This window comes from Notothenia rossii (genome assembly GCF_949606895.1).
Source record: "Notothenia rossii genome assembly, chromosome: 1".
Classification (NCBI taxonomy): domain Eukaryota; kingdom Metazoa; phylum Chordata; class Actinopteri; order Perciformes; family Nototheniidae; genus Notothenia; species Notothenia rossii.
Genome location: NC_136912.1, coordinates 35,222,179 through 35,248,855, shown reverse-complemented (window position 1 = coordinate 35,248,855; position 26,677 = coordinate 35,222,179). Strand labels below are relative to the sequence as shown.

Genomic DNA, 26,677 nt, shown 5'->3' with positions numbered 1-26,677 from the left:
TTCCACTGCTCCTCTTCACTCCTTCTCGCCACAGGCTGTAGTTCAAGATCGCCATTTTTCGCTGACACTTCCGAGGGAGCTGTCTTTTCTGTTTGAGCTACTTTTGGAGATGGCTTACCTCCATCTGCTTGTTTCCCAGTAGGCCAATCTGCTCCTTCAGATACTTTATCTCAGTGATTGCAGGGTTCAGGGCATCTCGTATTCCCCGCAAAACTGATCAGCTTCACTGCCAGGCTACTGTACCGACTTGTGCCAATCAAGTACAGCATTGACCCAAATGCCTGAATAATAGAAACAAAGAGTTATTGGCTTTAAAGACAGGCTTGTGTTGAGGTTCGATACAGAGAGAAAAACCACTTGTATTTTATACACATTGATGAATGTATAAAAGTCTCAAGTTAGCACTCGCCAACACACTCTCAGTCCAAATCGTCCAGGAGCGACGCTTGGTCAGGGTCCCGTGGCGTGCAGTTGTGACGCTCCTAGGCTCCTTCAGCTTCATAAAGGGACGCAAATAGCTTTCAACTGATTGCAATGTATTCCCATCTGCGGCGGGATTTGACGCTCATGGAAGCACGGCATTCGTTTGTGTCGGCTGCCCTTAAAGGCAATGTGAGCGTCCATTCCCACTCGATAACGGAGAATTGTACACCCGGAAATAAGTTTTCCCCTTACTGTCGATTGATTTTAGAGTGATATCTGCACTACTCATCGACTAAAAAACACCAGATTATCCTTGTTAATTACACAACATTGATTGGTTTAAATTGTGTGCAATGCTTTTGTATTTTTCCCCTTCGATTCGGAGAAACAAATATTTTTTTCGGAGTAAAGGATGGCAGAAGACACTACACTACCCAGAATCCCCAGCTATCGTTTAGGACTACAACATGTGCTCTGTTTGACAAGCCCCGTGATTAGTTCTCTAGCTCTGTGATTGGTTTACCTCCAACTGCATTCCATTCATTCCAATGGCTGGCGTCTATGTCACGTGATTTTCAAATTTCTCCCTGCAGAAGTAAGTATTCTCTCCGCTTCGCTAGACAAACCCTGTGATAGTGCTCAAGCTCTGTGATCGATCATTTTAAGATAAGATATACTTTATTGATCCCAAGTTGGAAACATTTACGTTACATCAGCATGTGTAACAGTTGTAAATATGCAGTGGTGTTTATTTGTAAATCATTTAGTATAATCACACAAATTCTGTGTTTTATATTTAATAATTCTGTGTTCTTTATTTATTGATTGTTCAATACCTGACAAGGCCAGAGATGAAATATCTATATACATCTTATAAGAGTATAATACATATGTATAATATCAGTTAAAATAAGTGCTTCAACATAGTTAACATTGCTGGAGGTATGCACAAATATTGATAGATGTCTTGTAATGCACTATTGAGGAACCTGCGACCCAAGTTTTTCATTCATTGCATAACTACACCGTTTGTGTATATGATATGTCAATAAACCTTAGAAAATCTTGAAATCTTGAAAGGGATGTGCAAAATAGTCATTATATACAGTCTTTAATTAACTATTAGTAGAGAATAACAAGTAATGAATATACTTTATAGGGATCCTATTAATATCTAATAATAAAGATAATGAAATTCAATGACATGCTTTAACCAATAGGTGTCCCTTTATATCAGCTGTGCACCTTTATGGTGTAAATACAGCCTATCTACCAATTGGATCAAATATAAAAGTCAACCGAATTAGTGTTGATACTGCAAGGAAACGTATTGTGTGAAAATAAATGTAAGATGTTGTTTAATTACTGATATATTTATGATCCACGTCACGTTTTCAGTGTTGGCGGCAGTTCTTCATTTTGTCTAGAAGTCTTCTCATCAGGGCTCTATACATAGAGAACTACGGCAGATATGTAATATTTAATGCAGCCGAACCGTGTATTACAATGCCGTTATGTGATGACTTTTCAAAGAGAAAAGCAAGCACACTCGGAATGAAGTTTTTTTTTTTTTTTTTTTTTAAATGTTTTCGGTCTGTTTCCGGTATTTGTTAATGACGATGTGATGTGAGATGTGAGACTGGAATTGCACAGGGGAAAATAACGTATCTATGCCACAATTTTAGATGCGGATTTTGTTAAACGAATACGTTTGCGCTGTGGACCAACACTATACATTGACGGGGAAGGGGGTAGCAATAAAGATAACACCATTAAACAGTTACACAACATAACATAAATAATATCAATAGCAGCGTCCCTAGTAACCACCTTGGTAACAATGAAATGCTGTATGGACACAATTTCCTGAAGTAATCTCCGTAATAACTAGCAAACTAAAGATCATGTACATCCATTGCACACGTAATCTGAAATAACAACTCATATTTCTCACATCAAATGACATCAAAACGCATTTTAATGGCCAAACTAACTTTAAAATAGGCATTTTCCACCGAGGATAAAACGAAGTTTGGCCATGTTTTTTTTTTTCTGCAGGGAGAAATTTGAAGATCACGTGACATAGACGCCAGCCATTGGAATGAATTAAATGCAGTTGGAGGTCAACCAATCACAGAGCTTGAGAACTAATCACGGGGCTTGTCAAACAGAGCACATGTAAACAGTGTTGGGTGTAACGCGTTACAAAAGTAACGGAGTTACAGTAATATATTACTTTTTGCTGTAACGAAGTAATGTAACGCATTACTAATGAAATGTGGGTAATATATTACCCGTTACAATGCTCAGTAACGCAGTTACTACACATTTTAACCCGAAATTAAATGGTGTTTTGTTTTTTAAGAATGTACTAACATAGCGAGACATTCCGACACCGGACAAATTGTGCGGGTAGATTAGTAAACCTGGTGTTTACCCTTCAGGCTTCGCGTCGAGATCTTCGGGGAAGTTGAACGTTATGCAACCATTCAAAAAAGAGAACGTAGCGAAAAATACTAACAACAAATTGTGTCAGGTGCACGTGACCTGCTCCGCTGCGCGTGCATCATTTCCGAAGTGCTTCCACAGCAGTGACACACATCTGATCTGTGGATAATCATTTATACGAAAATGGTTAAAGCAACCATCACTAAACGCCAGCAACACTGCATCTACTGCAGACAGTAGCAACAGGTCAGATGCGGACATCACGTTACCCTCCGTTGTGGACACTAGCTTACTCCCGCCTGACTCGCCAGCCCCGGAGCAGCAGTCTTCGTCGCCCGAAACTACGCCGCCCCTCTGCGGCCCGCAGGTGCCAGGTATATCTAAACAACTACCCGCCTGTACAGTGAGGTAAGGCGGTCATTTTGCAGCTTGTGGTATAAAAATAGACAATGGCTAGAATATTCATGTGAAAATAGTACCATATTCTGATATCCTTTAGAAATGTTGGGTCAAAAATAATGCATACAATAGCACAGATGCCTTCACCACGAATGGCTAAAAAAATATCTCATATCCCAAGCTTATTATCAACGAGCTGATGTTGCAGCTGAAATGTTCTCCAGGTCACAAATTCAACCTCACATGATGATGTGATACCAGTTTTCAAGCACAGTAAATATTCTCTTCCCAGCATGGGACCAAGGTGATGATGTAGTAGGCTACATGGTTTTAATAATACTTTTGCCTTTCAATGTTTGCCATTTCAAACCATGAGCATGGTTTAAATAATATTTGCCTTGATTTACAATATGTTAACCTTCATTATAGTCCTTGACAGCGGTCTGTACTGCTGTATTAACAATGTGTCACATGTTAAGAATTTACAATCAGAATCGAGTATTCAACTAAGCCCTGTAATACAAGTTGTTGTTAGTAGCCTTAAGGGCCTACACAGTTGTTATGCTATACCACATTGCCCTTCACTAGATGCATAATGAGCTGCACTAAACTACATTTTAGCATTTAAAATACCTAGCTATTCTTTTGCGGTTATTTTGGTGAAAGTAACTAAAAAGTAACTAAAGTAGTGTAACTCATTACATTTCAGAGACAGTAATATTGTAATGTAACTTATTACTTTCAAAAGAGAGTAATAAGTAATATGTAATATATTACATTTTGGAAGTAACTTGCCCAACACTGCATGTAAACGATAGCTGGGGATTCTGGGTAGTGTACTGCCATCCTTTACTCCGAAAAAATATTTGTTTCTCCGAATCGAAGGAGAAAAATACAAAAGCATTGCACACAATTTAAACCAATCAATGTTTTGTAATTAACAAGGATAATCTGGTGTTTTTTAGTCGATGAATAGTGCAGATATCACTGTAAAATCAGTCGACAGTAAGGGGAATACTTACTTCCGGGTGTACAATTCTCCGTTATCCAATGGGAATGGACGCTCACATTGCCTATAAGGGCAGCCGACACAAACGAATGCCGTGCTTCCATGAGCGTCAAATCCCGCCGCAGATGGGAATACATTGCAATCAGTTGAAAGCTATTTGCGTCCCTTTATGAAGCTGAAGGAGCCTAGGAGCGTCACAACTGCACGCCATGGGACCCTGACCAAGCGTCGCTCCTGGACGATTTGGACTGAGAGTGTGTTGGCGAGTGCTAACTTGACGCGAAAAATGGCGAGCTTGAACTACAGCCTGTGGCGAGAAGGAGTGAAGAGGAGCAGTGGAAGATTTCACGTGATGTTCTAGAGGCGAGCCTGGACTCATCGAGGGAGATGCAGAGAGACAATAGAAACTTCTCTTGGAGATATGGCATCAAAGCAGGAATAATAAATGAGGAAATTGAAGTTCTCCTCGCTACGACCATCCAGCTTTTGATACAGTGTTTTCTGTTCCAACAGCTCCTGGACGATTATGGAGTGAGAGTGTGTTGCACTCGCATGTTGGCGCAGCCACAATTTAGATTAATGCATGTTCTATGGAAGTTTTTTTTAATCTGTATTAAAAGTTGTCTTCCTTACCCAGCTACCAAATTACCAGAGCCATGCTTTCACAACAGACTGGGGTGGTGGTTCCCCTTTTTAAAAAGGGGGATCAGAGGGTGTGTGCCAATTACAGAGGCATCACACTACTCAGCCTCCCCGGGAAAGTTTACTCTAAGGTACTCGAAAGGAGGGTCAGGCCTATTGTCGAACCTCAGATTGAGGATGAACAATGCGGATTCCGTCCTGGTCGTGGAGGGGGCCTGGGAGTACGCTTATCCAGTCTACATGTGTTTTGTAGACTTGGAAAAGGCGTATGACTGGGTTCCCAGGGAGTTACTGCGGGAGGTGCTGCGGGAGTATGGGGTGAGGGGGTCTCTACTCAGGGCCATCCAATCTCTGTACTCCCAAAGCGAGAGCTGTGTCCGGGTCCTCGGCAGCAAGTCGGACCCATTTCAGGTGAGGGTTGGCCTCCGCCAGGGCTGCGCTTTGTCACCAATCTTGTTTGTAATATACATGGATCGGATTTCGAGGCATAGTCTTGGGGGAGGGGGTCTGCAGTTCGGTGGAGTAAGGATTGCTGAGCCAGAAAGCAAAGCTCTCTGTCTACCGGGCCATTTTCGTTCCTACCCTCACCTATGGTCATGAAGGATGGGTCATGACCGAAAGAACGAGATCGCGGGTACAAGCGGCCGAGATGGGTTTTACCCGCAGGGTGGCTGGTGTCTCCCTTAGGGATAAGTAGAGAAGTTCGGTCATCCGGGAGGGACTTGGAGTTGAACCGCTCCTCCTTCGCGTCGAAAGGAGCCAGTTGAGGTTGTTCGGGCACCTAGTTAGGTGCCACCTGGGCGCCTCCCTAGGGAGGTGTTCCAGGCACGTCCAGTTGGGAAGAGACCAAGGGGTAGACCTAGGACCAGGTGGAGGGATTATATCTCTTCGCTGGCCTGGGAGCGCCTTGGGATCCCCCAGTCAGAGCTGGTTGATGTGGCCAGGGAAACTAAAGTTTGGGGCTCTCTGCTGGAACTGCTACCTCCGCGACCCGACCACGGATAAGCGGGAGAAGATGGATGGATGGATGGATGCTTTCACAACCTTTTCAGATTTTTTATTAATTTTGCTTGGTTTAAAGTTTGGGTTTTTGTTTTTTAATGGAACTTCGGTAAAGTTTGGGTCATGGTTTTCAATCATGCCCACGCACAGCACATGCTGTCTAGTTGCGAGGTACATTTTACTTTTTGGCAGAAAAGTAATCTGTTTTGGCCTCCTGGGAGAAAAAAACAGATGGAACATTATTAACCGAAAAATCCTTCCTATGATTAAAAAAAATATTCCTTACTGATATTTGTTTCTATCAAAAGATCTCAGGGGACCTCTCTATGAAATAAGAAATATTATGAAATTAAAGGGCCTTTTGAAAAATAATTGAATAGGCTTTGTTGCAGCTTTAGACAAAATATGAAGAAAAGGTAGACCTGGAAAAGTGTTCGCCAACAAATGAAGCTCAGCGCAAGTTATTTCAGGAAGACTGGTATATATTAATGATACAATGTCTTCCTTCTCAAGGAAAGGGTGCCTTAGGGACAGGAAGGAACATCATCTTCCCTGGCTAAATCTACAGTGCAGGAATTTAATGAAATCTCGACGACCAACGACTAAAGCAGAGCTTAAATTCACTAATGCTCGTAACAAGGTAACTCAAACAATAAGATAGGCCAAAGCAAACGTTTTCATCAATATAATTGAAGGTGCAAAAGGTAACGGTAAAAAAGTGTGGCAAATCTTAAATAAACAATTAGGTAAACATTCCAAACAGGAAAATAATGTACTAGAATAAAAAATCAATGATGCCCTGACCGCTCCACCCGGTTGGGGTTCCACAAGGTTCCGTTCTTGGACCATTACTGTTTTCTCTGTATATTAATGACTTGCCTAATGTATGTCCTGAGTTGAATGTGCAAATGTATGCCGATGATGCGGTCATCTTTGTACATGGGGGAAAACACTGAAATTATCTCATCCTGTCTCTCAAATGATTTGGACAAGGTCCAACACTGGCTGAACAACATTTGCTTACAGTTAAATGCAAAAAAAACAGTATGCATGATGTTCAGTAAACGACCAGTCAAAATCGAAGGATCCAACATGTTTTTAAATGGAGCATAAATAGAACTAGTCCCCCACTTCAAGCATCTTGGAGTCATAATGGACTCAAACTTGACTTTTAAGAAACATATTAAGAAAGTCTCCAATACCATTAAATTCAACTTGCAACAGTTTAAACACATTTTTTTTTTCTTCTTAACTGTCAATGCTGCAAAGTCATACCTCCACTGTCTGATTCTATCCCACATTGAATACTGTTTGACAAACTGGTCATTTGCTTGTGCCACAAACTTGAAACCCATACGACAGCTGTGCAAGAGAGCTATCCAGGTGTTTGACAGAAAGCCATATTCATACCACCACTGTACCATCCTTAAAAAAACACAATTTTTTGAGTTTTGAAAATGTTAAGTCTTTTAAAAGTATGTGTTTATTTGATAAATGTTTGCATGGACTGCCCCCCCCTCCCTTAGGGGAATTAATCCACAAAAAACACACTGGACACTGCACTAGGTCAGAAACCAGAGGAGACTGTGAAGTCCACCGTAGACGGACCACTTTTGGACAAAATTTGCTTTCCATTGAAGGCAGCTCATTCTGGAATAGCCTCCCAACTGAGATACGGGATTGTGCCACTCTCAATAGTTTTAAAGGTCAACTCAAAGAATGGTTGAGAAAAAAACAGACGTGCAATCACCACTACAGATGTAGCGATTCATTTCAGACAGTTTGAAACGCGAGGGCCGTGATTGGTACGTGATCTGCCCTCGCTCAAGGGAAAACCTCCAGCTTGACTTGAGACCGCCCCCGTGATAGATACATGTAATTATAATGAAGCCAGCTGCAATGGATCATTGATCCACCAGGGGGTGCAGTGGGGTTCCACACTGGAGCTCATGTGAAATAAAGTGATATACAGTATGCTGGATGTACAGCGGAACTTTGTTAAGATCCATATGTCACGGATATCATACTCTGTGCTAAATAAGAGACATGTAATCATTTACAAAACATCAACATGTTGTTATTTAACAAAATAATTTTGTTATTCGAAAAAAACGAACGGGAGGAAATGCAGCCCGGCTCTCGATTTTTAATCCTAATTTAATTATCATCTTCACCACGATCATTTATGTTTATGTTCACCGAATTGACATGAAATCACTGACACATATGAATATACTGTATTCAACTTCATTAAAACGTTATTAACGTGCCTAAACTCAGTAATTCACCAAAAATATGTATATTTTAATGGAGCTTCGTCGGTCGATCAGGATCCCAAAGTGTAGCGGAGGGATCCTCATCTGGATGAAGGGTGTTATTTTCCCCATAAGGAACAAGTCACTGCACATTATCCCGCTTATTACATGGCCACATTCTCAACAAAGTAACGACATGACTCCCAATATTAATTGAAATGCTTTTATGGATTTAGAAAATGTTTTTATTGATTTAAAAAATAGTTGTATGTATTGATTTAAAAAATAGTTGTATGTATTGATTTGAATTGACATGCATCTGCTAAGAAAAATAGTCCGTTGCTACAGTTTTTTAAAAAGTCTGAATGAAACGGCAGCTCTCAGCTGTGTATTTACACAACTAATGGCCCATCAACCACAGCTCTCTCCCCCCCTCCCCCCTTGATCTTTCTTCTCCAGCAGCTAAATTAACGGTAGGTTACTCTGAGTGACAAGCTTACAGTTTACACACAACACTGTCATTGCAAGTGACCCTCTGTTAGTTGACTTTTATGTTCAACTGCTAAATTCGTTACTGATAAAAAAAGGGCTTCTACTGTACCTAATTACCTTAACACTAGAACCGCCAGAGGTTTTTGTATAGGCCTACCTAAACCCGTCAAATCCCGCTATTAGAATGCAATTTTTAACAACAAAGGGTGCTACATAACACACTTTCAGGAAAAGTCACGGACTGGGAGACTTTAATATTTTATTGAAAAAAAGTTACATTGCACACACACAACACACATCACAAAAATTGACCCGATTGGCGGTTCTAGTATTAAATAAACTCACTAATTAATGAAACCAGTTTAATACGCATTATTCTTATTCTTATCATTCTTTATGAGTGCAGAAATAGTCTTAAAATCAGATCTGTTTTTTAAATGAAATCTGACGGCAGGCAGTTAGCTCTGATCACCTATGATAAATTTGCCGCCCCTAATCGCTGGCCATTCAGCCACAGATACTGTTCGAAATGGGGGGGAGCTAGGGGGAGCTTGGCTCCACCAAAGAGGGAGGGAGCTTCCTTGAGGGCTGAGATAAATAGGGGGAGCCCAAAACAATCGTGCATATTTGTGTCACACAGATTAGAAATGTTGAGTTTCTGTAAATAACAGTTCTTGAAATAAATAATAGTTATCGTTCATTACAGTTTCTGAATATTTGTTTTATATTTGTGAATATGTCTGGGTGTTGCCATCTGTACGTGGCGGCGCTGCATTCTTACTTACGTTGCTATGGTTATGGCGGTGATGCCAGCGCGGTATTTGAAATGTTCATATTGATATTTTTTTAACTCTGGCTTTGTAATAAAAAAATATGGCAAAACGAAAACAGCCAAGCGTCACAGCTTTTGGATTCACAAGCAAAGAAGTGAAGGAGTCTAAAAATGACAACGTGAACTGAAAACAACTTTTAGTTGGCCGGCTGTAAGCGGCGTTAGGGTCGAGCTTGACAGCTCCACACCGAGGGAGAGGCCTGCCGATGCGGAGCCTGAAGAGGCTTCAACAACGGCCACATCCGCCGGCATAGTGACACCGTCTGTATTAGTAGAAGAGTGTTTTTATAGCAATTGATCGCATCTGCGCTGCTGCGCCAGTCAACAGAGCGTGCGTGTGACATATTTAGTAGCAGGATGTGCTCTGAAAAATAGGGCTCCCCGAAAGCAAATGGGTAATTCGAAAACTGACAGAGCTCCCTCTATACAAATCAAACTGTAGACGGTGTGAAAGCACCTATTGTTTTAAATAATGGTCGGAATGTGACCTTTGAGCCTTTTGAATTACCGTGGGACAGCACATTCTAAACTAAAATGTTCAATCAATAAAGTAACATCTTATCTTATCTTAATAATATCTTCATATTAATAATAATAATAAATCATACAGTATGTGTCCGAAAGGGAGCAGGAGGAAGCAAACACAAAAATATACTGCATATTAAAGCAAACGATTGTAAAGGTTAAAGTATGAGCATAACAAATAAAGAAGTGTAATGTAAACATTTACATTATAATTATGATTATTTCATATATAAAGACTATATATTATTGAATTCCAAGATTAGATATACTTTAGTTGATCTAAAATATTGATGTGTTCAAATGCTCTTCAAAACACAACTGAAAGTCCATGAAACTTGTCTTTCTGTATTTGTGAATGAAGCGCCATCTCCTGGTTAAAACCTGAAATTGAAAATCTGGCAACGCCCTCTTGGAAAATAGTGGGAGGGCTTAACATTCCTCTATAGCAGAGGTGCCCAGTACGTCGACCGCGGTCGACCGGTCGACCGCGGGGGCAATGCTGGTAGATCGCGAGTCATTCATCCATCCATCCATCCATCCATCCATCTTCTCCTGCTTATCCGTGGTCGGGTCGCGGAGGTAGCAGTTCCAGCAGAGAGCCCCAAACTTTCTTTTCCCTGGCCACATCAACCAGCTCTGACTGGGGGATCCCAAGGCGCTCCCAGGCCAGAGAAGAGATATAATCCCTCCATCTGGTTCTAGGTCTACCCCTTGGTCTCTTCCCAGCTGGACGTGCCTGGAACACCTCCCTAGGGAGGCGCCCAGGTGGCATCCTAACTAGGTGCCCGAACCACCTCAACTGGCTCCTTTCGACGCGAAGGAGGAGCGGTTCAACTCCGAGTCCCTCCCGGATGACCGAACTTCTCACCTTATCCCTAAGGGAGACACCAGCCACCCTGCGGAGAAAACCCATCTCGGCCGCTTGTACCCGCGATCTCGTTCTTTCGGTCATGACCCATCCTTCATGACCATAGGTGAGGGTAGGAACGAAAATGGCCCGGTAGACAGAGAGCTTTGCCTTTTGGCTCAGCTCCCTTTTCGTCACAACGGTGCGGTAAAGAGACTGCAGTACCGCTCCCGCTGCTCCGATTCTCCGACCCATCTCACGCTCCATTGTTCCCTCACTCGAGAACAAGACCCCGAGATACTTGAACTCCTTCACTTGGGGTAAGGACTCATTCCCTACTTGGAGTGGACAGTCCATCGGTTTCCTGCTGAGAACCATGGCCTCAGATTTGGAGGTGCTGATCCTCATCCCAGCCGCTTCACACTCGGTTGCGAACCGATCCAGTGAGTGCTGAAGGTCGCAGACCGATGAAGCCATCAGAACCACATCATCTGCAAAAAGCAGTGGTGCAATCCTTAGTCCACCGAACTGCAGACCCCCTCCCCCACGACTACGCCTCGAAATCCGATCCATGTATATTACAAACAGGATTGGTGACAAAGCGCAGCCCTGGCGGAGGCCAACCCTCACCTGAAATGGGTCCGACTTACTGCCGAGGACCCGGACACAGCTCTCGCTTTGGGAGTACAGAGATTGGATGGCCCTGAGTAGAGACCCCCTCACCCCATACTCCCGCAGCACCTCCCACAGTGACTCCCTTGGAACCCGGTCATATGCCTTCTCCAAGTCTACAAAACACATGTAGACTGGATAAGCATACTCCCAGGCACCCTCCAGGATCCTTGCGAGAGTAAAAAGCTGATCCGTCGTTCCACGACCAGGACGGAATCCGCATTGTTCCTCCTCAATCTGAGGTTCGACAATCGGCCTGACCCTCCTTTCGAGTACCTTAGAGTAAACTTTCCCGGGGAGGCTGAGTAGTGTGATGCCTCGGTAATTGGCACACACCCTCTGATCCCCCTTTTTGAAAAGGGGAACCACCACTCCGGTCTGCCACTCCTTCGGTACTGTTTCCGACTTCCACGCAACGTTGATGAGACGTGTCAACCATGACAGTCCCTCAACACCCAGAGCCTTCAGCATTTCTGGGCGGATCTCATCCACCCCCGGGGCTTTGCCACTGTGAAGTTGTTTGACGACCTCAGTGACCTCCCCCCGGGAGATTGGTGTCGATCCCCCTTCATACTCCAGCTCTGCCTCTAACATAGAGGGCGGAGTTGTCGGGTTCAGGAGTTCCTCAAAGTGCTCCTTCCAACGCCCTAACACTCCATCAGTTGAGGTCAACAACGTCCCATCCTTACTGTACACAGCTTGGATGGTTCCCTGCTTCCCCCTCCTGAGGTGTCGGACAGTTTTCCAGAACAACTTTGGTGCCGCCCGAAAGTCTTTTTCCATGTCTTCTCCGAACTTCTCCCACACCCGCTGCTTTGCCTCGGCCACGGCTGAGGCTGCTGCCCTTCGGGCCTGTCGGTACCTTGCAACTGCCTCGGGAGTCCCCCGGGATAACAAATCCCTGAAGGCCTCCTTCTTCAGTCGGACGGCTTCCCTGACCACCGGTGTCCACCAGGAGGTTCGAGGGTTACCGCCCCTTGAGGCACCTAGGACCTTGAGACCACAGCTCCCCGCCGCGGCTTCGGCAATAGAGGCTTTGAACACCGACCACTCTGGTTCAATGTCCCCAACCTCCACAGGAATGCCCGAAAAGCTCCGCCGGAGGTGTGAGTTGAAGGCCTCCTGAACTTGGGCCTCCTCCAGACGTTCCCAGTTCACCCGAACTACACGTTTGGGCTTACCAGGTCTATCCAAAGGCTTCCCCCGCCACTCGACCCAACTCACCACCAGATGGTGATCAGTTGACAACTCCGCCCCTCTCTTTACCCGAGTGTCCAAAACATACGGCCTCAGGTCCGATGATACGATAACCAAATCGATCATGGACCTTCTGCCTAGGGTGCTCTGGTACCACGTACACTTATGAGCATCCTTATGTTCGAACATGGTGTTTGTTATGGCCAATCCATGACTAGCACAGAAGTCCAGTAACAAACCACCACTCCGGTTCAGATCAGGGGGGCCGTTCCTCCCAATCACTCCCCTCCAAGTGTCTCCATCATTGCCCACATGTGCGTTGAAGTCTCCCAGCAAGATTAAAGATTCCCCTTCAGGAGCCCCATACAGGACTCTTTCCAGGGTCTCCAAGAAGGCCGTATACTCTGAACTGCTGTTGGGTGCATAAGCACACACAACAGTCAGAGTTTTCCCCCCCATAACCCGCAGGCGTAGGGAGGCAACCCTCTCGTCCACTGGGGTAGACTCCAACAACGAAGCACCCAACCGGGGACTTGTGAGTATCCCCACACCCGCCCGGCGCCTCACACCTTGAGCAACTCCGGAGAAGAATAGAGTCCAACCCCTATCCAGAAGTAAGGTTCCAGAGCCGACGCTGTGCGTAGAGGTGAGCCCAACCAGATCCAACTGGTAACGCTCCACCTCCCGCACAAGCTCCGACTCCTTCCCCCCCAGAGAGGTGACGTTCCACGTCCCCAAAGCCAGCTTCTGTCGCCCGGGTCTGGTCCGTCGAGACCCTCTGCCTTCACTGCCACCCTTCTGGCAGCGCACCCGACCCCATTGCTGTTTCCCGTAGGTGGTGGGCCCGCGGGACGGAGAAGCGGAGGTGTTGCCCACGTTGCCTTTTCGGGCTGTGCCCGGCCGGGCTCCGTGGCAAGCCCGGCCACCAGACGCTCGCCGACGAGTCCTCCTTCTGGGCCTGGCTCCAGAAGGGGACCCCGGGCTTCCTCCGGGCCGGGTATCCTCACTTCGTGTGTCGTCTTTCATGAGGTCTTTTGAGTCATTCATAAAAAAAAAAAAATCCAGCTCCGTTAAAATAGACAAAACAGGTTTTGATCCCTCCTCCCTTGGCCTCCCTGCCACTTAATTCAGGAGTTGACTTGATTGACAGAAAAAGCGACCTATTGCTTTCCAGTCTGTTAACCCAGAATGCAAAGCGATACAAAATCAGTCAAGTGCCGGGAGAGACAAACAACAAAATGAGTGCGGGAACGAGCAAAAAGCTAAAGACATACCACTTCCACACAGAATGGGAGGGAGAATCTTTTTTGTGATGTCACATTCAAAGGTTATTTGCCTTATTTGTAAAGCAAGCATCGCTCTGCCAAAGAAAGGTAACGTGGAGAGGCATTATCGGAGTGTTCACAAGGCATATGACAGCGACTTCCCTCCGAGTAGCGAGTTGAGAAAGAGAAAGGTCATGTATTATTGCTACACAAACATTATCTCTTAGTCTTAGTGTCGCCAACTCGTTTCTAACATGCAAAAAGACAAACAAATGCGTCTATGGTCGGTGTATTTTCTATCTTTCAAATCCAGAAGAGATCTCTCTCTCCCCCGTCAATTTGCAAGGGGGCGGGGCAGTTTACACACACGCATCTGCTACATGCAGCAACACACGGAGGAGATGGTGGAGAGAAGCGCTCCAAGGTGTGGTTACATGTTACCCGTCTTGAGGTGGACAATGCTCGTCACCAAAAGTGTTTAGCATGTAAGGGCGGTAACACGAGCAATTTGTCTAAACATTTAGCAAAAGTGCACCACATTCAGACGGACGAATGCACCGGTTTCGACTGTCTTTCGAGTAGCTCTGTAGCCCCATCCACGAGTAACGTTTCCACGTCAGGTGTTATGTATGCTAGCAGCAACACACGGAGTTAACTACATTATACAAACATGGGTTAATGATTAGAGGTAACTGAGTTATTTATTTTGTTAAAGTTTCAGCTATTCTGTTTCCAGTTCTGTCATAAGATTATTTAATAAGATTTGTTAAAACATTGTTGTTTCTTTTGATGTGAAATATTATTTATTTAATTCAAATAAAAAGCAATGTTAATTTTGTTCACAATTTGTTAAGTTAATTTAATAATATATGTATTTTTGAATCAAGTATTCATCTTTATTGTCTTCATTGTTAGTTTCCACATGCCTAAAACAACCTCAACTAAATCTAAAAGTTGATGGCTAAATAAGAGCGTTTGAGAAATTGTGCAAGGCACACAGTAGTAGTCCGAATAGTCGATTAATCGTTTCATTAATCTATAGATTAATCGATAATCAAATTAGTCGTTTGTTGCAGCCCAATTGTAGTTATCCCATGTAAAAATAAAACGTGTTATTCAGCAACCCTTGCAATTTGGGATTTTATTTTTGGTTGGTAGACCTCGGTTAGCTGGTCATTTCAAAAGTAGCTCACCAGCCAAAAAAGTGTGGGCACCCCTGCTCTATAGAGAGGCGAAGTCCCGCCCATCTACTTCCGACCCATGGGACCCCGGAAGCGGAAAATTATACATTGACGTCAATGGAGAGAGAAAAGTCATCTTTCGATCCCGTTTGAATTGTGCCACGAATGACACATATGATGTTTGTCAAATTAAAAGAACATTTTGCAAGTCAAAAAAATAAAAATGTGTCGTAAAACTGTGAAGTTACAATTTTTTTTGTGTGAAACCGCTCAGTGAACTACAGGTCTCTGGTCTCGCACAATACGCGTCACCATCACAAAGATGGCTGTCACGTTAGTAAATTTCACCTGTTTCTTTCAGAATGAGGCGAAAAAGTATAAAACGAGGTGAAAATCACTACAAGTCTGGGCATGTTGAGAGCTGTACATACACGAAAGGGAGCGGTTCTGTAAGAGCCAGCATGCGGGACCGGCTTTACAAGGTTTCAGTGAGTAATATGAGTGCAATGTTTAAGGTTAATGTCAGCTAGCTAACAAGGTACACTAACGTGTTTTGTTTTAGCAACTAGTTTTCTCCTTAAGAACTTTGTGGTGTCTGTGTATGCTGTGGATAACATTAGTGTTCACAAGAACAAGATACACTCCCGTGTTTTGTTTTAGTTGCTCTTCAGATTGAAGCGGCCAGTTCTATATCGACTATATGTGTGATCTCCTTTTTACATCTCGTTGTGTCATTTGAGTTTATTTGCTGTGTGTAGATTCAAGGATTTTGGTTATCTTGTCCAGGGATGCAAACTTGTCACCTTTCGGCGAAATTCTCCGTTTTGAATCCAAAATAGGTCGTTTTTGTGATTCCTGTAGATCTGCAATAAAAATATTTTTGGGGTATGGGAGGGGGTCTGGGACCCGGATTAATGTGCGGCCGCGAGCTTTTTTTAATATATTATAATGAAGCGCGAGCTGTGTGCTCGAGTCTTCCTGCCTGTCGGCTCTGCTCATGATGTATAATAAGCCTCTGCTGCTCGGCGATGATGGTCTAGCTTCAGCAGCTACATTACCTATGGTGCGTTCGTTAATATTAACTGTGCGTCCGGAGTCCCTGTGGCACAGACTGGACCGCTGGTGAACAGCTGTTAGAACGGGCCGTTCAGGTGTTCACAGTAGAGCTCCCTGTCGGAGCGGCAGAGCGTGATGTGCACTGAAAAGTTTTTTTTTCCCGTCGCAATATTATCGTTGAGCTAGCTAACTAGCATACATTGTCACTATCTGCTAACGTTAGCTTTAGCCTTCGTTTTCTAATCGTTTTTTTCATAGGCTATAAACAGAGGTGGTATAAGTATATATCTTGTAATTGATTAAAAGTAGAAGTACTCAGTTCTTGTACTTGAGTAAAAGTAGAAGTACCAGAGTGTAGGAATACTCTGTTACAGTAAAAGTCCTGCATTCCAAATGTTCCTCAAGTAAAAGTAGAAAAGTATTATTATCAAAATATAGTGAAAGTAGCGACAGTAAAAGTAGTCATTTTGCAGATTGGTCCATTTCAGAATAATATGATATGTTTTATAATGACTGATCATTAAAGTGTTCTCAAAGCTGGTAAAGGTGCAGCTAGTTTGAATGACTTTGTATACTGCAGGCAGGGTAGCTTTTGGATTTACTCCAGGTGGAACTAAAGTCTGATTTAACACTTGATTATATTTCACATCATTCATCCACATCTGTAAAGTAACTAAAGGTATTACATACATGTAGTGGAGTAAAAGTACACCATTTACCTCTGAACTGTAGTGGAGTAGAAGTACAAAGTAGCAAAACATTGAAATACTTAAGTAAAGTACAAGTATCTCAAAATTGTGCCCAAGTATAGTACTTGTTGAGTTTATGAACTTAGTTACTTTACACCAGTGGCTATAAAGATAGAAAGACTAAGCCTTGCACAGAGGCATGAAAATACATTTTCAAAATGCTCAACAGTGCTGCCAAAATTATAAACTGACTGCTACACAATTAAAATAAATGCTTTTTATATATTTCTATTAGATGTGACTCTTTGGCGTTTCTGTTATTATTAACACTGCTGCTTTAGTTGTTCTGACTGCTAAAATCCTGTTATTCCTCATTTTAAAGCCGATATTCTGTGGGGTCAGGGGGCTCGGATCCTTATCACCTTTTTCATACCTGATGAGTTTGCATCCCTGTTGTCAATTTGTTTGGTTATCTAGGCACAGCTGTGTGTGACTCCCTCTGGTACACTGGTATGTGTTTTCCTAATGTAGAGAGCATTGATTAATTAATAAACTACACACTGACTCTAGATCCTGACCAAATCCTTATTTTTTGATCAAATGTTTTTCAAAAAAATGTATTGTATATTATATAACAGCTGCACATCACAGACCGGAGTCTCTGCTACTGTGGACCACGAAGGAGGGGATCATCATCCCCATCCCCAAAGACCCTGCATGGCATGGAAATCTCCTCCTCCTGGAAAAATTCTACACCCAGCATATGCTCCCTGTGTTGGCCAGTAGAGAGGAGGCCATTTAAATAAACATACTCTTAACACCCTCGGACTCTGCGTTGTGTTTCGTATGTGTGATGGGGTGTTATGCAGAGGGGAGGAAAACAGGACACAGCAGATTGGGATTGTGGTGGAGATGCTGAGCAGTTATTTAATTGTTGCGTGTAATTATTATTATACTGCGTGCTTCTTAGTTATTCCATCTTTTGCTGTAACATGGATCTGTATGTAACTCTATATTTACTTGTTATCTACCACACTTCCTTCTACATCATACACCATCATTATACATGATGGTGTATATAGGATATGTATTTATTTGTATACATATCTGTAAATTGTATAATTTTATTTTTCGTATTTGGGATTTCTCTTTTGTCCACTCAAATACACTTGGCCCTTTCTCTTTTCCATGTGGAAAATGGCAGCTGCATATTCTGCTTTTCTCATCTGCTCCCTGTCTGCTCATCTACGATGAGAAAATTATATAATTAATTACTAATAATCATTTAAACCTGTTATTACCAATATTTCACAAATTCTTCATGTAAACTTAAGAGCACAGCTGTATGTTGAGTATGTCAACTTTGCTTGGTTCATCTTACTGGGGGGCAGCTACATGGATGTCGGTGCAGTCCACAATAATTTTGCAGCTGAAGGCAGAATGAATTTATTATTGACTCAGAATGAAGCACAACTTCATGTCATACAATACATTGACTTTATTTGTAATTGTGTAAAAAAATATGAATATTGATTAGCAAGCAGGACCTGCAGGAACAGAGAATGGTGATGGATGGAGCTGGGGAGAGAGAAGAATAAAGAAAACAGATCAACTTTATTATCGGATATTAAAAATTCAATTTCAAAACAAGTTGCCGCTCCTACAGTTTTCTAGTATGTAAAGATGATTTCACATGACCAATGCAAAATATCCCACTCAATACATGTGTGTCTCTGAGGGGTGCATTGTGCCTTTGATGTATATAAATAATATACCATAACCAAATACTATTACGTACAGTGGAAATCAGGTTGCCAGAGCAGGTCAGACCAGTGTGCATGTTCCTCAGGGTCTCAGCAGTTACAGGTGAGGTAAAGAAAATAAAAGAGAAAAAGGTCAGTAACAACACTTTAAAGTAACAACACTGAATAATTATCTCTTTTAATAATTTTCTCTCAGTAATCACTCAACTACTGTCTTTCCAACAAACAGATTGACTCACTCTCACTATCATCACAATGAAACACGTCCAGAAGAATGTCATGCAAAGCTGCCTGCCTTCCTTCCTTCGACTCTCCCTGAACTGCCTGATCTTTTAATGGTCAATGTTAACCATTTGTGCATATAGCATTAAGTAGAAAAGATCGCTGATACTAATGTGGCGTTAGCCTACCTCCCGCCCCCTTAGCACCTGGTGGAGGGGGCGATAGGCTACTCTTCAAATGTTTCACAAAATACTTACCATCATGACTACTCTTACTGTTTAACATTTTGGTTTACTTCATGTTAAGGCTAATACAAATGACAAGGCTAAGTAATGTAATATAATGCTAACTAACATGCTCGCTACTAGCTAGGTAGCTAACTTGACTATGTTCCATGCAAAACATGTATATTACCTGATATGTTTGGTCCAACGACTCCTGGTCCTTTCATCAGACGGGAAGCGATAGAACGAGCAAGTGGTATGATCTCTTTTGTGATTACAACCTCGTACAAAGCACACAGGCATCTTGTAAAAGTGAATTTATTGGAGCAATCTCTTATATTTATTGGAGGGAATAAATCAGTCTTCTTCTTCCTCTTTGCTTTGCGAGTCACAACCAGTCTTGGAGCATTATCGCCTATGACATCACTTACGCGACCCAGAATGCATTTGGGATTTGTAGTCTTTCTAGTTGCGTATTATTCATAGTCTTATATTTCAGCATTTTTACGACAAACTGTGACTTTTTTTGCATGGAAATGATTGTTTAAGATTTACAAACATCATATGTGTCATTCGTGGCACAATTCAAACGGGATCAAAAGATAACTTTTCTCTCTCCATTGACTTCAATGTATAATTTTCCGCTTCCGGGGTCCCATGGAGGCTCCCGGAAGGGGAGGGACTTCGCCTCTCTATACTGGTCTTTGGCAGGTGGTAGGCAGGAAGCTGTAAACTGGAGTCTGAAATTCAGTGCTCCATCTGTAAATGCACTTTAACACAGGGGTATCTCCTCTTGCACTTTATGCATCTCTTGCATCATCTCAGCACTTAATATGTTGTTGCTGCTATAGCGTACTGCCATGTGGTAAATACTTGTGTGTGCTGCTCTTGCTCTTTTGCATATCATGTATTTATTTTTTGCTATGTTTACAAATGTCATGTTCTTATACGTTATATGTCAGGGACTACAGATGGAAATTAGCACAAAGCTAAAATCCGGCATTTTACACTTGAAGCATTATTCGTCTGAAGTGTTCCTTAATGTGCATTGTCCCTATTCAAATAAACGATTAAATGAAAAAATAAGTCACAACAAATACCAAATATAACCTCATGGCTACATAATCATGCTAGGGGATCTCTCACGTTCACAGGATACATTGTCTAGGATCCATTAATATCTGCAAAATGTTGTGCCAGATCCATGTAAAAGTTTCCTTGATAATGTCAAATTCTGACCTTTTTGTGCCATTAGAGGGAAATATGTGGATCCCCATAAGCAAGGATTAATCCTCTTATGGGAACATATATTTATGCACAGAAAATCATGGTAATAAATGTATTAGTTGTTAAGAGTCTGGACCAAGGTAGTTCAACGACCAATATCCAGAATAACAGGGCCATTTCTAGAGCCAATAACATGTGAAGATTCAACTCACAGTGGTCATAATTTTCAGTTTCATTGACATCCCACAGTTAGCTTTAAAATCTTCAAAAATGTACATATGCTCCCAAATACTATTATTTATATCAAGCTAAGGAATTTATTTACACAACACTTAATTTACACTACAATACTATTGATGTTGTTATGATCTACTGAAGACATAATTGTTGTTCTGTTTCTTGTTTAAGCCATGTGAAAATCAATGCACATCATTATCAAAAAACATATTTCTCTATTTGATGTTATTTAGCCACCAGAGAGACCAACACGACAATACAGATTAATTAGGCTGCTTATTTATACATTTTACTGTTAACATGTAAAAAACCATTTTATCTTTACTCTATCACTAGCTCACTAGCTCAAAGACTGTTCAGTTTATAGCTGAGTCATATATGTGTGAGGGAGGACCACTGCATTGGTTGGATAAAAGGGTGCAGTCATGGGAAGAGAAGGACATGTAAAGTCATGTGCCTTTTTTCTTCATCCTCGTGGAATTTTCCAATGTGAAAAATAATTCCAAGTTTAATGAGGCTGTTATAATGTGATGTCACTTTAAATATTTTGTGCATAATAAAGATCTATGAGGCTGAAATAAGAGGATTTAACAAACTGTATTTTGCATTTGCATAAGAGATTATAGGAAACGAATAATAGACATGAGTGAAAAGTCCAAGAAAGCAGCATTCCTAACTTTTACCATTCAAAAGGGCCAAACATATTCCTCTGCCAGAAAACATCTGAAATAGTTCAAACTTCTACTTTAAAAATGTATTAATTTGCTTTGCGTTTCCCCACACTCTCTTTTCCCTTTAATGAGCCAAGAGATGATGATGATATCAAAGGCTAGAGAGCAGAACGAGGTGGAGTCTATCAAACATACTGTAGCTGTGCTCGCTAACTTCACTCACTTTATCCTGCCCGACTGAATGGAGTGGAGTGTTATTGCCCATGACAGGAGTCGGTTTCAGATGGAAATCACTTAAAAGGCACAAATCTGTTGAGGTTTGTGCCGGGTGAAAAAGATCTAATACATCTCGCTCCTCTTTCCCTATCGCTATGAAGTCAAACCTTTTTTGTTTTTGTTGCATGCTCAATCTCCTCACCTTTTTCTCCTGCGCTTACATCCCCTTCACATATATTCAAAAAGTGGAAAGCACTCATGCAACATCATCCTCTTCATCACCGTCGTCATCCTCTTTTTGGGTACATTCACAGCAGATTTTAATTGGCAACTTGAAGTAGCATCAGAAGTTTTTCGCTTCTCCCAAGTATGGCAACCTGCACCTTTTTCTCCAGTGCGAGTCGTGTCATTGCGGCTTAACGTGAGTAATTTGCCATTGAAGATTTCTCAACAAACTAGCAGTGCGGAACAAGTGGTTCCCATAGAAAGCGGTGTTCTATCTCTGAGTGTCTGAAAGTGAAGGTGTCACTGTGTGTGTAGCACTCCTGCTCCGGATTAGAAGCCTAGGTCGGGAACTGAGAGGACATGATGAAACACCACATGCTTTGTTATATTCTAGCTGATAAAGCACAGGAAGTGGTTGGGAAAAGTGACTTCCCTGGCACTTCTTGTACAGATCACAATCTTTTTCAGAGGCCTACAGAGTGGAGAGCAGCTGCTTTGATATTTTAATGTTTGACGAACTTGCACACTTGCTGAATATTTCTTAAGAAACTTGGAAAGGTTATGCAAGGACTCCTGGCACAAAAGTGACTACATTTTTGCGCTTCATTAATTAAAATGACATATTTTCCCATTATCACAAAAAGTGTATTTATTTCTAATTTCCTAAAACATTCATAAATCAAATTGGCACAAGCAGACCTGGAAGCTTTACGCCAGGGCGTGGTGAAGATGCAGGCGGTTGCCTCAGTAAGTCCCTGGATCGCTGTCAAAAAAATTCCTACTACTTGACATTCCTCCATCTTTCATTTAAGCCCCAAACGGATGGCATTCATTTTTCACATATGTTCTGTTGCTCAGCCAACCATTACCTCCTCCCACTCAAATGTGCCTCTCATCCCAGTTTCTGTGTGATACATGTGCAAAGTAACTTGTAACGCTTGTATGAGCAGACATCAAAGAAAATTTTAACCTGAGCTAGACTTTACCATAAGGTAGAATCATACCTCACGTTGAGTTTCTATGCTTCAACAACATTGGAAATATGCTACATCTTGTTTGTTTTTTATGAGATGTTGAAAACCACCAGCTTATAAATTTGTTTGCAATTCCTTAGCATTTTTATTTCCTGGTAGTTTGACAAATACAAATAAAAACACCATCCACACACGCCAACCGTTCCTTCGTATTCAAATAATTTGCCACAAATGTTGAACCTTTATTTTTATGAGTGACAACTTGGCCGTGTCGAAACACAAAGACGCACACACTTAGTTTTGTTCCCATTATGTAAGAGCATGGGTATTCAATGCTTGGTTGTCCTCAGAGTTACTGCAGGTAGGCCGCCAAATATATTTTGTTTTCAAAGTTATTATTTTCCTTCAAAAATGAAAATATGTCTGTAAATTCACAAAATATTACTCCAACATATTATTAGCAAAACAAAACTCAAACAATTTGAAGTAAAACAACCCAATAGAACAGGTGGTCCTATATACTAGTGATGTTAAAATTCACTGATTCGCATCGGTGCACCGGCATAAACGTTCAAGATGTGAGCGCACCGGTTAAAAGAGTGCACATCAGCTACAGTTTGGGTTGAACTCGCGATGCATCGATTGTAGCGTCTCTTTGCTTCGGTAAAAAACGATGAATTGATATATTATCAACTCATCCATTTCTCATCACTCTGCAGAGACAATCTTTGCTTCGCTAATACGGAGCCCGAGAACCGCATCACAGTTATCAACAAACATGGAAGTCGAGGAGAAAGAAATACACAGCGCACCAAAGAAAAAATACAAATCAAACGTTTGGCAACACTTTGGATTTTTCAAACAAGACGGAGAACTTGACAAATCACAAGCAATTTGCAAACGATGCCATGCCATGTATAAAGTACACTAGTAGCACAACAAATTTAGTGACGCACCTAAAGAGGCGACATGGGGTGGATAGTACGTCTGCGGCTGCCTCCCCATCCTCCTCGGATTCAGCTGAAGCTAAGCAACTTTTTTTCACGCTCCGCTGGCTAACAGTTATACCCGTTCCAAGGCAATAACTGACGCCATCGCCTTCTTTATGTGTAAATATATCCAGCCGTACAGTGTCACAGAGAAGGAGGCTAGGTACCATGTACCAAATAGGAGGTTCTTTGCCGAGAAAAAAATCCCTGCTCTTTATGAGAACGTGAGAAGAGAGTTAGTTGACTCGCTGAGTAATGCCCAAAGAGTTGCAATTATAGTTGATGGCTGGACTTCTCGCGCCATTGACTCATATGTCACCGCACATTATATTGATGACGAGTGGGTATTGCAAAACCATGTTCTGCAGACCAGAGTGTTCAACGAGGCCCACACAGGAAATAATTTAGCAGCGAGTGGAAAAATGAAGACAAGAATCCAGCGTTGGTCACAGATAATGCAAGAAACATGATACAGGCTGGAGTTGGTGCACAGATGGTGCCACACAGTGGTGTAGGCGTTGGACGCGGGGGTACGCCGTACACCCACGTATTTGGAGCACAATATTTTTTTTAACAGTCTAATAAATATAAAATCAGTGCCAGTGTTATCAGTTGCAAGTGTGTATTTGTTGTAATAATGACAAACATAATACATTTCACAGTAATTATAATAAAAAATAAAAACGATTTCCTTAAAAAATGATGATTCGTCATCACGCTCGAACTGGGGGTGTGTCAGAGATTTGGCGGCAGCTCTTTCCCTCAAGAACGCTAACGAAAAAGCCCTACAATTGCAGGCAAGCATTCTATACTACACTTATTTTCTAAAAAGAATATCATTCACAAAAGGAAAGAGGCTAGCAGCACCGAAGCTACAAGTGAAGCTGCTAGTACATCATCAGAAGAGCCGCCTAAAAATGTGGATAATGCTAGCACTAACACTAGCTATGCTAGGAACGTTCCCCTGGCTAGCTCAAGCTCAGCTTTCCCAGAGGTATGGACGGAGGAGATGTGGCGGAGGAAACAAGAGGCATACCCCTGGATAGACTACAAAGCTGGGAAACTGGGCTGCAAAGTTTGTTCATCCGTTTCGGATTTATCAGTCTTCAAAACGCAAGGTTCAAGATTGGCAGATGAATGGCGTTCCTACACCGTCACTTACAGTGGAAGAGACAAGACCAGCATGTTGACGTCCCTCAGAAGAAAAAAAAATTAAACACAAAGAATCAAATGGACACACTGCTGCACAGCGGATTCAAGACAACGCAAAAAAGGAAACACTTGAGAAGGTCTGTGACAATATGAATGCATCAAAGCTGAAAGCTACATGTGCTTTATTCCGGTCTGCTTACTACTTGGCAAAGAACGACAGACCATTTTTGGACAACTATGGATTACTAGAGTTACAACCAGAGTTCTCGTTAGCCGGTAAATTACCGGACTACGACCGGTAAAATATGTTGAAGACCGGCAAATCTAAATCTCTCCGGTGTCCGTTCAAAATCATTTCCGTTTAGCGCAATACCACATCAGTTGCGCAACTTGCGCCACTTATGTGACAGACAAAAGAGTATGTGACAGACAAGAATAGTCAATTCTAATGTCTAACACTTAATATGGAGAAAGAGATGTCCTGTATGGGTTGATTGTGCGTTGATCTGTTGGTAATGCCGCGGGGTTCCGGTGGGCATGTAAACAAATGCATAATGCTGCGCTATACTTTGCGGCCTCACCCGGTTGCATAACGACGCTTATTGTTTAGGTGTCTTTTAATAAGCAGGTAGTCCTATCATTCACTAGAACTAGCTAGATCTGATCGATATGGACATAAACGCGAGTGAAGTCTAATCTGAAGAGTCGACACGCAGCTCTGCATGATCCCATGCAGCGGTGAGCGGAACAAAACACTTCAGGTTAGAATATCACACGTAGCTATTTTAATTACCTCTCGTAAGTTATATATATGTTTTAGTTTTACTGTCGGGTCATTACTGATCCGTGAGCTGCATGATACTGACGGGCTGTCAGGAGAGGGAGAGTGCTCCGTTTATTATTCCCGTGTTATTGTAAGTTACTGTTTACTTTTGAATAATGTAGTTAATCTACTATAATTAGTTTGTTTAATATTGAATCATATCTATTTGTTTTAAAGCACAATATATAACAAAGAAGACCTTTGACCGGCACTTTTCTCATTTAGTCCGGAAGATTTAAACTTTAACGGACATGTTGATCGGCGAAAACATATTCTAACGGGAACTCTGGTTACAACATGAAAATGGGGTTGACATAGGCATCGGTGTGCACTCCAGGTACAGTGCAGCAAAGATAATTGACCACATAAGTTCAGAGATGCATAAATAAGTATGCCAAAGAATCCAAGCTATAGAAGGTAACATTTCTATTCTTATAGATGAGTCAACAAGCCTGGGATGTAAAACTACATTGATTGTGTACCTCAAATGTGAAACGGACAAGATCTGTGAACCACATTTTATGTTTCTGGATTAGATTGAACTTCCAGACCAGAGAGCCGACACAATTATGCAAAACTTGTTGAAATGCCTCCAAGGACATGGCTTCGATGACGCTTACTTGAAGAAGCATTTAATTTCATTTACAAGTGATGGAGCAAGCGTCATGTTGGGACGAAAATCAGGTGTAACCAAACAGCTTTCTGAACTGTACCCTAATATAGTCACCTGGCATTGCCTAAATAATCGTTTGGAGCTGGCTGTGGGGGACACGGTGTCTGACGTGAGTGGTGTGAACCATTTCCAGACGTTTATGGACAAATTATACATGTGTACAGCAGATCATCCCTAAACCAACAAGAACTGGCTGAGTGTGCTGCTGACTTGCATCAACAAATAGGAAAAATAGGCCGTGTGTTGAGCATGAGATGGGTGGCCAGTTCTTATTGCACAGTATCCGCTGTTTGAAACGACTTTGAGTCACTATGTGCACAATTTTTAGCTTTGCGATGACAGATGAG

At 42.1% G+C, this 26,677-nt stretch overlaps 1 long non-coding RNA gene across 1 annotated transcript; it reads right to left on the bottom strand.

Annotated features, from left to right (window-relative positions):
* Positions 1–18,412: 18,412 nt before the first annotated feature.
* Positions 18,413–19,774, bottom strand: LOC307024786. The gene is made up of 2 exons (XR_013803993.1): positions 18,733–19,774; positions 18,413–18,512 (listed from the first exon to the last, which is right to left on the bottom strand). It is a non-coding gene; the product is annotated as an uncharacterized lncRNA (long non-coding RNA).
* Between the last annotated feature and the right edge of the window lie 6,903 nt (positions 19,775–26,677).